General features: G+C 36.7%; 1 non-coding gene across 1 annotated transcript; it reads left to right on the top strand.

Moving 5' to 3' along the window:
* The first annotated feature begins 6,634 nt into the window (after positions 1 to 6,634).
* Positions 6,635 to 6,708, top strand: TRNAV-CAC (transfer RNA valine (anticodon CAC)). Its single transcript has one exon. It is a non-coding gene; the product is annotated as a tRNA-Val (tRNA).
* The last annotated feature ends 8,281 nt before the right edge of the window (positions 6,709 to 14,989 follow it).

Here is a 14,989-nt window from a genome sequence, read left to right as displayed (position 1 = left end):
CAAATTTTGTGGGTGGGAACGGACAAGGGGCTAATTTGGAAGGTGCAAATTTTGTGGAACAAGATCAACCTTCCAATATTGATGCCATTGAAGAAGGAAACGATCCGAGAATTCAGGAAACTTTTAATCATCATTTATTTGATGGGAGTAATTGTAGGGATAGTTTGAAAAAGAAAGGGAAGGGGTTCCGTAAAAAATCCAGGCAACATAAATCAATTTCACCAGTGGGCCAGGAGAGGCCCAAGAAGAGGCTTAGAGAGGGAGATGATATGTTCCAATATTGATGCCATTGAAGGGTCATGGGTGGGAACGGACAAGGGGCTAATTTGGAAGGTGCAAATTTTGTGGAAGGGTCATGGGTGGGAACGGACAAGGGGCTAATTTGGAAGGTGCAAATTTTGTGGAACAAGATCAACCTTCCAATATTGATGCCATTGAAGAAGGAAACTTTTAATCATCATTTATTTGATGGGAGTAATTGTAGGGATAGTTTGAAAAAGAAAGGGAAGGGGTTCTGTAAAAAATCCAGGCAACATAAATCAATTTCACCAGTGGGCCAGAAGAGGCTTAGAGAGGGAGATGATATGTTCGATTTGGACCGATATATTTTTGCTGTGAAGGGGAGCCCAATGCCCAGAACTTCGGTCTCGAATACTGAAGCTTCTCAGGATAATTTTCAGACTCCAGATTTGAACAAAGTTGTGAACCCGATGGGTTTCAAGTCTATTGACGGCATCGAAGAGAACTCCCACTCAATACTAGATCCTCAGTTGAACGAAGTCATGGAAACAGTTCAGCTGGGAAAGGTGCTCGGTGCTTCTAATATAGAGAAATTCGAAGGTCCTGTGGCCAAGGCGATAATGGAAGAAGGTTCTCAATCTGTTTGTCAATGAATGTTTTATCGTTGAACATTCGAGGGATGGGATCCGAGGGTAAGAGTGTCTGGGTTCGTAATCTTCGAAGTGCTAATGAGGTGGGGTTTGTGATGTTACAGGAATCTCAATTTGTGTCTATTGCGGGGCTGGATATGGGTAAATTTTGGGGGAATTCAGAATTTCAATATGAATGGGTTGATGCGACGGGACGGTCGGGTGGATTGGTTTCATTATGGGACCCGAAACTGCTGGTGAACACAGTGGTGGTCAAGCACAGGAACTTTCTAGCCGTTTCAGGTGTGATTAAAGAAAGTGGAAAGGAAGTTACGTTCATCAATGTTTATGCCCCTCATAAGTTGGTAGACAAACGGTTGGTATGGAACGATTTAAAGAGCATTATGGAGGCGGATGATAAGTACTGGATCGTGGGTGGTGACTTCAACTGTGTTAGACACCGAGACGAGAGGAGGAACTCAAAGTTCAATGTGGTTGCTTCTTTGGAATTTAATGAATTTATTGAAGAATCGGGTTTATGTGAATTTGTTTTGAGAGATCGTAAGTTTACTTTTCTTGCAGGAGATAAGTTAAGCCGAATCGACCGGATTTTTGTTTCGTGGAACTTTTTTAATGATTGGCCCAATGCGGAGTATCGGGCATTGGATAGGGAGAAATCGGATCACTGCCCGTTAGTTTTAAAGGTTGTGTCTCGGAACTTCGGTGCGAAACCTTTTCGTTTTTTCAATTCTTGGCTGCACAGGAACGGTATCGAAGAGGTTGTTAGCCGGTCCTTGTTGAGGTTCAATGGAATGGTGGGAAAGCCAGATGAGGTGTTTATGTCTAAGTTAAAGAAGATAAGGAGCGGAATTCAATTGTGGATAAAAGATGTTTTGACTAATGAAGTGGAGGAGGAATTTTGTTTAAAAAAAGAGGTGAACGATCTGGAGGTTATATTGGAGAGTAGGGAGTTGTCTGCAGAGGAATCTTGGATTTTTGAGGAGGGTAAAAAGCGATTGAAGGAAATTGAGGATTTCAAGAATAAAGATCTCAGACAGAAGGCTCGGATCAAGTGGGCGAAAGATGGAGACGAAAACACCAGTTTTTTCCACGGTTCGATTAATATTAGGAAAGCTCGTAATTCGATTCCTGGCCTCATGATCAATGGGAGATGGGAGACGAAACCGAGTGCAATAAAAAAAGAGGTATTCGGTTTTTTTAGAAAAAAGTTTACTGAAGATATGGGTGAGCGACCGTACCTCGCATGTTACGGGTTAAAGCAAGTCAAGGCGGCTGATGCAGAGGAGATGGTGATTCCTTTTTCTGAAAAGGAAATTAAGGATGCGGTGTTCGGTTGCGGGAGTGATAAAGCACCGGGTCCAGATGGATTCAATTTTCTGTTTGTGAAAAAGTTTTGGTCTTACTTTTCACAAGATTTTTGTAGTATTTTTCAACATTTCTTTAACAATGGGGTGATTAGTCGTAGGGCGGGGTCGTCTTTCATAACTCTGATCCCTAAAGTGAGCGACCCGGTGGAATTGGGAGAATATCGGCCTATTAACTTAATTGGGATAGTTAGCAAAGTTATATCTAAAGTCTTAGCCAACAGATTAAAGAAGGTAATGGGTTCTCTGATTAATGAAACTCAATCGGCTTTTATTGCGGGAAGATATATTTTAGATGGGCCATTAGTCGTCAGTGAAGTTTTGTCTTGGGCTAGAAGAAGTGGTTAAGAGTTCTTTATGTTTAAAATTGATTTCGAAAAAGCCTACGACAATGTGAATTGGGGATTTCTATTGATGGTGATGCGGCAAATGAGGTTTCCAGAATCTTGGTGTATGTGGATTTATGGGGTGCTGTCATCGGCTAGGTCTTCTATTCTTGTTAACGGGTCTCCTACTTTTGAGTTCGCTTGTGGGAAAGGTATGCGCCAAGGAGTTCCTATTTCCCTTTTTTGTTTATTATAGCTATGGAGGCACTCTCAGGTCTTATTAAAAAGGCGTGTGATGTTGGTCTATTCAGGGGCGTTGATCTTCCTAATGAAGGTCCTAGTATTTCTCATTTGCTGTATGCGGATGACGCCATGGTTATGGGTGAATGGTCGGATTCGAATTTCCGGACGCTTAAAAGAATTTTGCGGATTTTCCATTTGTGTTCGGGCCTAAAAATTAATATTAACAAGTCGACCCTTTTTGGTGTTGGGAAAAATGGGGAGGAGGTTAGGGTGAAGGCGGGAGAGTTGGGATGTCGTCCGGGAGTAACCCCGTTCAAGTATCTTGGGATTCAAGTTGGTGCTAATATGAACAGAATTAATAATTGGGAGCCGGTGGTGCAAGTGTTCAAGAACAGGCTTTCGAAGTGGAAATCTAGAGTCCTCTCAATTGGTGGAAGGGTTGTTTTGATAAAAGCCGTTTTGGAGAGTCTCCCGTCATATTATTTTTCATTGTTTAAAGCCCCGGTTGCGGTTATCCAAAAGCTTGAGGTGATGATTAAAAAGTTTCTGTGGGGAGGAAACTTGGAAGCTAATAAAGTCCACTGGGTTAGATGGGATGTAGTTACTCGCTCAAAAAAGGATGGTGGGTTAGGCTTGAGTAAGTTGGATGATTGCAACAATGCGTTATTACTCAAAAGGATATGGAGATACCGAATGAAGGGCGATGCTATATGGAGGAAAGTAGTTGATGCTGTTCATGGGTCTAAACGATGGTGGCAATCTGTTCCGTGTAATAGGAATGTTTCGGGTACTTGGTCAAAGATTGTTAACAGTGGTTCTCGGCTTATAGTGAATGGCTCTAGCTTTAGTAGTTTGATGCAAGGTAAGGTCGGGAACGGATTGAGTATTAAATTCTGGATTTATCCTTGGATAAATCCCTTTCCTTTGAAGACTTTATTCCCTGCAATCTTCCGTCTCGAAAAGAATAAATGGTGTATGGTCGCGGATAGAGTCGGCAATAATGACTTTGTTGGTGCTATAACTTGGGAATGGAAGAAGTATCCGGCCACTGTCCAGGAAATAGCTGAGGTTGTTGAGTGTTCTCAGATGGTTTCAGGGACTACACTCGACTCGAGCCGGGATTCGTGGGAATGGAATAAGGGTCGACTGCAGCAACTAACGGTACAGGAAACTAAGTCGTGGATTAAAAGTTTCAATTCAGATGCTGTTGGGCATACGTTTCGATGGAGTAGTTGGCTACCGGCTAAGTGCAACATTTTTATGTGGCGAACTTTATTAGATCGGATTCCTACAAAGGTTGCCCCTTAGAAGACGGAATATCTTGGTAGGAGACTGCAAGTGTGTCCTATGTGGAGAAGCTGAAGAGACGGCTGAACATGTGTTCACGGTGTGTCGAATTGCTGACGGAGTTTGGAATGGAATCGCTCGGTGGTGTCACATTCCTCCGATCTTCTTATTCTCAGTTAATGATATACAGACTATTGTTGATCAGTCGGGGAGTTCGAACCGGAAAAAGGAGCTTCTTCATGGCATCTTGGTGCTAACATGTTGGCGCATTTGGAAGGCGAGAAACGAGAAAGTGTTTACGAAGAATAATACAAAGATTACTGAGATTATTTCGGACGTAAAGTCGTTGGGTTTCCTTTGGTATAGAAGTAGGGGTAAAAGTGATGTAGATTGGAAGGGTTGGCACTCTTTCAATTTTTTGATGTAATTTAGCCGTTTTCCTTGTTTTGGCTTGGAACTATCTCCGTCTTGGAGTTAGTTCGTTTTTTGGGTGTTTAATGAAATTTGCCTTTCAAAAAAAAAGCAACAAAAGCTACAGCCCAAGGCATCCAACCAAATGTTGGTGCCTTGGTACAAGTCACCGGGACTTTGATGTTTCCTTTGAATGTTACTGCTAATGTCACAACCGCGCCGAGTGTCATCCCAAGTAAGATCGCCATTCCAGTTGCATAGTTTATACCTCCATCTAGGGATGTAAAAGAACCGAACGTCTAGTAATATGTTTGTTTACTTTGTTAATTTTTTGTTTAAGTCTGTTTACGTCAGTCCGATTACGTTTTTATTAAAACATTGCTATTATTATTTTTATATTAGGAAAATTGGATTTTATTAAGCCCACATTTTTATGAAAACCGATAGTAATCACAACTTTGAAAAATTGCTTCCACTAATCCCACCTTTCACGCTATCTGTTTTCATTGGACCATCATTAAATAAAAACTTAACTTTTCGTTAAGTTTGAACTTAAGTTTTTCAGAATTTCAAATTGATGTTTTAGAGCTTTTGATTGGAAGAAAGATACGAGTCAATTGACGTAAAACTTACCTCGAAACGATGCTTTGGGGGAATAAAACTTCCAATTATCAAAATCAAGCCGTTTAGAGCATTGTTTCAAGATAAGTTTTACATAAATCGACTTTTATCTTTCTACCGATCAAAAGCCCCCCCCCCCCCCCCCCGTTTTTTTAAAATTAAATTTTACCATAATCTTTTATTAACATTTAACACAGACCAAATTACATCTGGATAATGGGTAAGCGAGCAACAAGCTGCACCGCTATCCCCTTTGGATCGCAAAGCCTGAAATAGCCCTAAAACATTAGTTACGATGTTAAGTTTTTTTTTCTTAACAGGGTACATTGATAGCAAATAGTCCGAAATAGTTTTATATATGATTACTATGTTAAGCTTTTTTTGATATTATGTGGTGTAATTTCACAATTTTTGCGTGATTTTGTGTTGATTATTGATTATTATTCTCAAAGTGTTTGTTTCTATTACTAGTATTTTGATGTAGTTATGTTTATGATTTGTTGATTACTATGTTAATTTTTTTTTTGATATTATGTAGTATACGTTCAAATTTAATCTTGGGTGATTTTGTGTTGATTTGGTGATTATTATTCTCAAATTAATATGTGCTCGTTTATGTTCATTTGTCTGTTAGTGTCCTTTAGTATTCGGTTACATTCGCCTGTGTCTGTCAGCATATATTCATATTTGTTTGTACCCGTTCACAAAATTAATGAACAAATATGGACGGACACAAACAACCTCAATTCCTTAATGAACGAACACGGACACAAAATTGTTAGGTATGGTGTTCATGAATCGTTCGTTTGTCCAGTGAAAGCTAGCTTAAGAGATGAACACGGACAATGTTTGTCATGTTCAGTTTGTTTACAACCCTACTAGTAGTTCCGCCCATCACATCTTTAAAAACTTTTAACGCTAAGATTTGTACCAAGAAAATCGAAAATAAATAAATAAAACTAAAATGATTTATTGTCATATATGCACATCGCATTAAAAAGAAGTCCAAAATTTATAGATGCATTTGATTTCTATACATTTCCTTGTTCGCAGACGCTCTAGTTGATCTATCATGTGGTGGAAATGTGCAAGCCTCAGCAATCACAAACCAAATGGGAATGTTCGTCATGACGAGCCAACTCCCCGCTATGTTTAGCAACCCTGTCGACGTTCAAGCAACTTGTCTAAGTCAAATGGCTGATATTTCACCGCAAGGGAATTATCTGTCATCAACGGGCGGTCTACAAGGGACACTAAAATACACCGGGAACACCTTAATGGGAGTTTGAATGTTACACATTTTGTCGTAGGTGAATTCTATAATATTACATACAAGAACTAACAAGTAATGGATTGAGGGATCGATATAATGGGATTATAAGTTGGTATGTGAACAACAAAAATAAGTCTTCATTAGTCAAAACTTATATATGGTGTTATGAGCCGAAGGTCGCGGGTTCGAGCCCCGCCAGGACTATGAATCTAGTTTTAAGTCTGGGTGGTGTAGTCGGTTATCACGCTAGTCTCACACACTAGAGGTCCCCGGTTCGAACCCGGGCTCAGACAATAATTTTCCTCGCGCCTGAAGCTGTGGAGCTACTTACCCGTGTTCGGCGGGTCATGCATAGTAATGTTATGACTCCAAGATCAGCAAATATAGTTTTTAAAAGATTGGGTTTTGCGATTCAAAAAGGAGTAGCGGCACAGCTTGTTGCCCGCTTGCCTTCTGTTTCGATGTAATCCAATAAACAATCATACAAGTTTTGTGATTTTGTACTTAATACTTTTAATTATTTATAGATCTAACATTTTTTTTTTAAAAAAAAAAGTGTTACTTTATATTTTGTTCTCAACTTCATATAACTATATTAATACTTTTATCTCAGAAAATTCTCGACACCAGTCATACATTTCGCCCCATTTGTTTTTATTGGACACCTATTAAAAAAAATTAACCCTGTTATTTTTTTTTTCGAATTTCAAACTGATCCCTAGGCCTTTGATTGGAATGATGATACAAGTCGATTAACGTAAAACTTATCTCGAAATGGTGCTCCAAACTAATTTCGATTGACACTACGTTATTCTGTTTAATCTATTCCATTATCTCATATCAAACAGACTCTTAAATTTATAAAAAGAAAAAAAGTCAGTATACACATAATTTAATCGAATAAACTAAACCAGTTAACCGAAAACCAATTTATTAATTTGTTTGAGGCTATCAACCGAATGAAAACATTCACACCTTAAAATAAGGTAAATAAAATATGAAAAAATAACAAAAATAAACTAAGGGACTAATCATGACAATATCGTAATTTTGGGGTATCAAAGCTATAACTATTCAAATTAAGATGTTAAATCGATTGCAACGAAACCGCCCTAATTTATATGAGTTTGAGTAGGTTTTATAATCCAATTGGAGTGCATATCTCTATCTCTACTAGTGTGATCTTTTGTAACTTCATGAATGGTTAACATTATTCCATTCATATATAGTTACAAATATGGTCCTTTTACTTCAATCAAATTATGTTAATTTTGTAGTATAGTTACATATAAAACCCTTTATCTTTATCCATTTATTTGACAAGTTTATTTCTAATTTTTATTTCTTTTATATCTTCAAATATATTATATATAGAAAAAAACCGAATTCACCGTTGTGACGCGCTTATTTTTGTGCGTTTTGATATAAAAAAGTTTCAACACCTATGTGTAATCTATAATGTACAAGCTAATAGAGCATTAATGTACAAGCAAATGATGCAACAATGAACCTATAACATGTTACACATACAACCCATGTTCTCCTTTTACTTTACCTCAAATATACAATTACAAAACCAGTCCTTTCAATTATACCACATTTCAAATTACAAAATTTAGTGCCTTAACTTAATAATTATATGTCATTAACCCTTATAATAAATAAATCGCATAATAAATGTGAATTGATTTTGTTAATATTTCATTTTTAACATGACATTTAATGCAATTATTATAACATAAGTTTGAAACAAATTATTGATATTATTATTGCATGATCAAAATTAATAACATAAAATCTTGTTTTTCGTAATTACTATACATTCCATGAACCTATAATATGTTTTAACATCAAGTGAAACCTATTTTCATTAGATTATATCAAGAAATATTAGCATTAATCTTATATAAGTTTGTAACTATTGTAACATGTTAAGCTTTATCAAGGAACTGGACTGAACTAACATGGCTCAAGTTTGTATGAGACGAGTCTTAACTCAAGTTCGAACATAAAAAAGATAAGCTCAAACTTAGAGATATTAAGAAAATCGAGCTCAAAATATATAACGTGCCACTTTATTATGGTTACTTAAAAAGATGTTAAAAAACATGTCACTTATATTAAGTTTTACTTTGTATGATGATCTTTAACAAATATAAAATGGGAAGTTATGATGACAAAATGAGTAAAAAAAACATCTAAAAACAACGTTGAAAACTTAACACGTAAAAGTCATGTAACAACTTTTAACAGAGATAAGTTCACGTGCTAACTTTCAATAAAATTATGAAAATTTTATAAAATGGCATAGCGTAATGTATGACCACTATAAAATCACATGTTACATAAATTTACGTTAAACTACATCTTATTCTCTTATGTAATGGTCACAAGGGAAAGAATAAACATTGGTGAAGTAAGTAGCCATAACGTAATGTGCCATTAATGTAGAGTTATTGTATTAAGTCATATAATATAAAAGAGTGAAGTGTCTCACTTAAATCTGTTTTAAAAATGTAGCATATCAAATCCATTTTAGCTAGCTCGAATTGTATCATAGCCAAATTGAAGTTCTAAGTATTTTTTTTGTTATTTTTAGTTTTAAATTCATTGTAATTTTTTTTTCTTTTTGAATTGTAAATTCATTATAACTTAGTTGACTACTATGAGCTCAAACTATCTATGATTTGTTATAGATTATGTTGTAATGTTAATAGGTTATTGTATAAATAAAGAGAGAAAATAATTGAACGACAAAGGAGGAAAAGTTAAAATTTTGTTAAATATTTAAATCACAAAAAATGCTTATAATAAATGTGTTATCCCAATACATATATGTCATCCCTTTACCACCAAAACTACAATTACCTGAATAATTTCATCTTTATTTAAGTTGATTTTTTAATTTGTTTGAAAATATTGCATTATATAGGGTTTGAATCATTTATGTTATATTACACATATTAAACACTTTACCACTCAATCAAAGTAGGAATGACTTATTTAATTTGAAATCTTTGTGCTCGATAATCTTTGATTTTTCAAATAGGACAACTTTTTTTTAGATATTTATAAATTTACATAGCTATACTATATATAATGTAGGAGTGGTGGACCGTTTAAAATTTTTTTATATGACACCCATGTAATGCTTATGAAATAGATATAAAATATTCATGCTATTAACTTAAAAACTTTAATAACTAATAAAAACAAATAATATTATGAACTGTTGTAACATATTGCACGAATAACAAAACTAACAAAAATACTATACAAAATATCACGAGATGATTGATAAATCAACATAAACGAATATAGCGTTGCAAATTGCTGACGCCGCAGCATCGCGCGGGCACCCAACTAGTAGTTATAATAATCACAGGTAATTAAATTTTGATTACATGTTAGTAGCCTACATATATTAATCATATACTATATATATTTTTGTTGATCGGTGACTTTCACAGTTAAGTTCCTGAGATTTAGGGCTTAGGGTTAGATCAAATAGAATTGGGCTCTTGGCCAAAAAAGGTAACGAGAATCATCTTTGGGCCAAAAAGTTTAACAAATTTGAGTCAAAAATTTTGAACTGATAAACTCACCGTAAATTCGATATATCAGTAGTCAAATAGCGGAAAAATATCGGTAAATAGCTTCGCAAATATCGGAACCGATATTTTGGCCGATATTTCGACCACTATTTTACAAACGGACCGATAACCGCTATAGCACCGATATTGATAGCATAGATTCAACGTGTTTACGTCTAATTTTTATTTGATTTAATAGTCCTGTTTCAAAACGCTTGACTTAACATAAGCTTTTGAATATTGTCAACGTCCTTGCATAACACGTGGGCTTACATTATAAACTTCCGAATACGTTAAACTTTTCCGCATTTTATAGGGACTCATCACGACAACTTTTGAATTTGGGGGTGTTGAAGCATCAACTATTCAAATGTGAAGTTAAATCGATTGCAATGAAACCGCCCTAATTGGGTGACGAACAACAGAGTTATAATCACAGGTAATTAGTTACATTCAATATAATTAACTTCTTATTACATGTTAGTAACCGATATTGATCATATACTGTAGTTGATTATAGGTGTCGATTATTATTATTATTATTATTATTATTATTATTATTATTATTATTCACCATTTGAGTTTTAACCTAAAATCTTATTGATGCATTATTGATTTTACATAGCATATGCTTTGTTAGGGTTTATGTCTGGCAAAAGCATGATCAAGATGTCTTTAGTAAGATGGTTTGAAAGTTGTAGGATGCATTAATATTAATACTAATATTAATATTATGGTAGAAAGATCGATTACCGGACCAGTTGTTGCTTTAAAGCTATGTTTATCGTTTGATAAAACGTTTAAGATCGTAAGCAAGTGTTTTAAGGTGCTGTTAATCCACAACTTTCTAATAGTTATTCTGGTTAGATTGAGATAACAAATAATTATATTGTGTATCATGTTCATTTTATATGAAACAAAGGCGTATGAATCACGATCGACACATTTAGAATTTGCGACAAAAATGAGATACAAAATTTTCTTTGATACAAATATACTTGCTTCCATCTTACTGAGAACAAAATGTCAATTTTAGATGAAGTATATATGATAAAATATATTGTAAGTATCCTTGTTATACTCCTATAAATAGTTATCAGTATTACCGAATGCTTGACCGCGTTTTCATTATTTAATATTGTAACATAGCCTTAGGATTATCGCATTCTTCTTCAATCTTCTCTTGTAATTATCATAATTGTACTCGTATAAATAGTAGATCAACCATGTTTGATTCGATGTTGTATTATATTGTTTTCTTTTTCATTGTATGGTTCTAATTTACAAATATCAAACTTTCTTATAACCAGGTTAAACGAGAGATCGGAAGAATGGACATGTTACATGGCAAGTGTCACGCGTGCGGGGACACAGGGTATTTCATTAAGTGCAAAGGGGTGACATCTGACACCGAGCCAGTGAAGAAAGTTGTTGCACAATGAAGTAATAGGCTTGATCACTGCATACGTGGATCCGGTTTTAGATACGAAGAGGCGTAGAGGTTGGTACTTGGCTTCCAGATGCACGGTGCATGTTTGCAACTCGAGGGACATGTTTTTCGGCTACCAACCATGGATTAATCATGGGGTGATTTTGGACAACAATGAGCGTGCTGAGGTGGCAGGGACCGGTTCAGTAGCGCTTCGGTTCACCACTGGTAAGGTTGTGATTCTTTCAAATGTTTTTCACATCCTGACAATGAGGAAATGTCTCGTGTCGGCGGTAAACTCACTAGCATGGGATTCAAAGTAGTTTTGTGGTCCGAAGGAGCCACCGTTGAGAAGGACGAGGTGATTTTGGGAAAAGGACACGTCGAGGATGGCTTGTACCGGTTGATCATCAATACCGAGCCTGCAAAAGTGGTGCACGATGAAGTAATAGGCTTTATTACTTTTAACGAGGACCCTGTTTTAGAGTCGAGGAGGCGTCGAGGGTGGTACTTGGCTTCTAGATGCACGGTGCACATTTGTAACTTGAGGGACATGTTTGTGGAGTACCAACCGTGGATTAACCATGAGGTGATTTTGGACAACAATGAACATGTTGACGTGGCAGGGGTGGGTACAGTCGTGCTTTGGCTCACCACGGGTAAGGCTTTGACTCTTTCTAATGTCTTTCACATTCCCACAATCAGGAAATGTCTCGTGTCCATTAGCAAACTTACTGGCGCCGGGTTCAAAGTAGTTATGTGGTCTGGAGGAGCTATCGTTGAGAAGAATCAGGAGACTGGGAAATGGGTACATCGAGGATGAATTGTACCGGTTGAGCGTTAGGGAGTGATGGTTTAGGTCTTGGTAAGTCGGTTAGTAATTGTGTCGGGTTTTAGCCATAAAACTAAAGGACTTGTTTGAGAATTTTATGCGCTGCAAGAAGGAGCTAAGTATGGACGTTCATATCCTTCAAATACGAACGTCCATTGCCTTCGTTTTAAGTGTTTGACATAACACTTGTCTTTTCACATACTCACATTTCTTTTACATGTACTTAAGAAATAAGGTTAATCAGGTACCTAAACAAACAAGATAACGCAAACGGGCCGTATATGGAGCTGCAGACATGCAGTGTTAATAATCACAAGGCGTTCCATTTTTATGTTTTCAATATAGCTTATGGTACCAATTCATCTTCTTAATTTCAAATATGTTCAATTTGCAATTGCCACATGAAAAATTATTAGATAACTCAAACCAACAGTTTATTAAAGTTCAAATTCACCCAGCTTGTCGACTTACTTCCCAACAGAAAGAGTAATGACAAGATTTCTAATAATTATAAGGCTATGTGTTGTGGGCTAACTGATCTCCCGTTAAAGCCACGCAGTCGGGAATCCATTAACTAATCAAACTTTAACTAATGCGTTGTGGGATAAGTAGAGATTAAACAAAAGAAAAAAACTTTGATTGATTGGTGTATATGGGGATGGACACCACTTAATTTGGCATTTAAGGCGTTAACAAGTTAACAAAAAGGATCCCCCCCACCCCCCACCCCCACAAACAAAAAAAAAACGCATCCCTTGCTTGGAGCGAGGTGATGTGTGTGACGTTAACATGCCTATGTGGCATGAAAACGCCTTGCACGTTTTTTCACATCGTTTACCCTTAAAAACAACATTGAAATGCAACCGGCAAATATATTTTGTTTTAAATTGTTACATGTCACGCAATATAGTTTGTCAAATAGCAAATTGAACTTGTTTGATCTATTAGCCGGTTGAAATACGAGGGACTCAGAGGGAGTGTTAAAATATGCAATTCAGTTATAACTTGATCTCTAAGGCTAAGGGGTATACACCCCTCAACACCATTTCCCTCATTCGTCACGTCAGCTTTCCCCCATCATTTAACATCACTCTTCAACACCCTTCAACCAAGGAAATACATCACTCTCCATCATTCTCCACTGTTTTTATTTATATAATATACAAACATTAATAATTAGATTTAAAATTAAAGCATTACAAATAACATTATCAAATAAACTTAAATTAAAGAAATAGCTAAAAAAAATATCTAGTCTTCATCGTCCGGAAGAGACCATATATGTTCGACCAAGTCCGAACGTAACGCGTCATGTGAATCATTCATTTTGATTTTTTGGGTTAAAATTATCTGGTTTTGGTTAAAATATGTAAAAATGGTTTGAGAATGGTTGGAACTTGGAATGGTTTGAATGGTTTTTAACACATTATAAAATCATTTTTCTTTTATTTACCATTGCCAACGGTCAAATGGGCCCCACGTGAAACCTTCACTAACGTGAGTGACCATCCTCAGTGAGGTCAGGTCACGTGTGACCAAAAGAGGGGCGGGACAGTGTTTGCATGAGACCGGTGAGGGGTGAGTGGTCAAGTGGCTGCCACCTAAGACTAGTAAGGGTTACCCACTGATGTATACCCCTTAGCCTAATGGGTTTTTTAAGGAGCTTCTACAAGTTAAGGGGCTAATATTGGAACTTTGATTAGATAGGGTTCATTCAATCACTTCCATTTTAAACCATATGCTTACATATTAAAGTTGTGTTAATAGATTTGGACTACTTGTGCAAAACTGAGTCTTCTTAAAGGTTTGTTGTACCAATTGTTGAATCATTCTACTAGATCTAAATTTTTTGTTTGATCAATCTCACCATATTGAACAATTTACACTCACTTTAGCCACCATTTGCATTGTATATACTATTTGATTTTGTGTTTTCCATACATTTGTTTTCTAATATAAGATCTTTAATCTCATGTTTACGGTCATCAATCATGATCCATTCGACGTTGCATGCAGACATAAATATCATTTTTTGTCATAATTAGGTTGAAATGGCGATCGGAAGAATGAGAGTGGTGCATGATGAAGTAATAGGCTTGATAACTCTAGAAGAGGATCCGGTTCTATCAGAGGAAAGGCGTCGAGGGTGGTACTTGGCTTCAAGATGCACGGTGCACGTTTGTAACTCGAGGGACATGTTTGTGGAGTATCATCCATGGGTTGATCATGAGGTGGTTTTGGACAACAATGAGCATGTTGAGGTTGCAGGGTCGGTAAAGTGGTGCTTCGGCTCACCACGGGTAAGGTTTTGACCTTTTCGAATGTTTTTCACATTCCTACATTTAGGAAGTGTCTTGTGTCCATTGGTAAACTTACTGGGATCGGGCTCAGGATGTCTTTTGAAGAGGTAGGTCCCCGCAAAGCCCAGTTGGACCCGCAAGACTCACCTTGAAGAGGTACGTCTGCGCAAAGACCAACTGGATCCGCAGGACCCACCATGCTCAGAGAGATGAAGACCTTACACGCAGTAAGCCAGCTGTTCCCGCAGGAAAGCCTCCCTTGGTACAGTACCCTGCCTGTCCCCGCAGTTGTGGGTACAAGCCAAGAAGGAAGGCCACCCGCACTAACAGTAAGGCTACACGCATAAGGCACTAACTCTTAATACTTCAGTAATGTCACCTGAAGAAGGAATGAGCAGGCGGGAATATTCCCGCCTAAAA

The sequence above is a fragment of the Bidens hawaiensis genome, unplaced genomic scaffold (assembly GCF_021521415.1).
Source record: "Bidens hawaiensis isolate Kalapana, Puna unplaced genomic scaffold, B.hawaiensis_p1.1 tig00039072_1, whole genome shotgun sequence".
NCBI classification, from domain to species: Eukaryota; Viridiplantae; Streptophyta; class Magnoliopsida; order Asterales; family Asteraceae; genus Bidens; species Bidens hawaiensis.
Note: the sequence above shows the minus strand (reverse complement) of the source record. Positions and strands in the feature narration are given on the sequence as shown.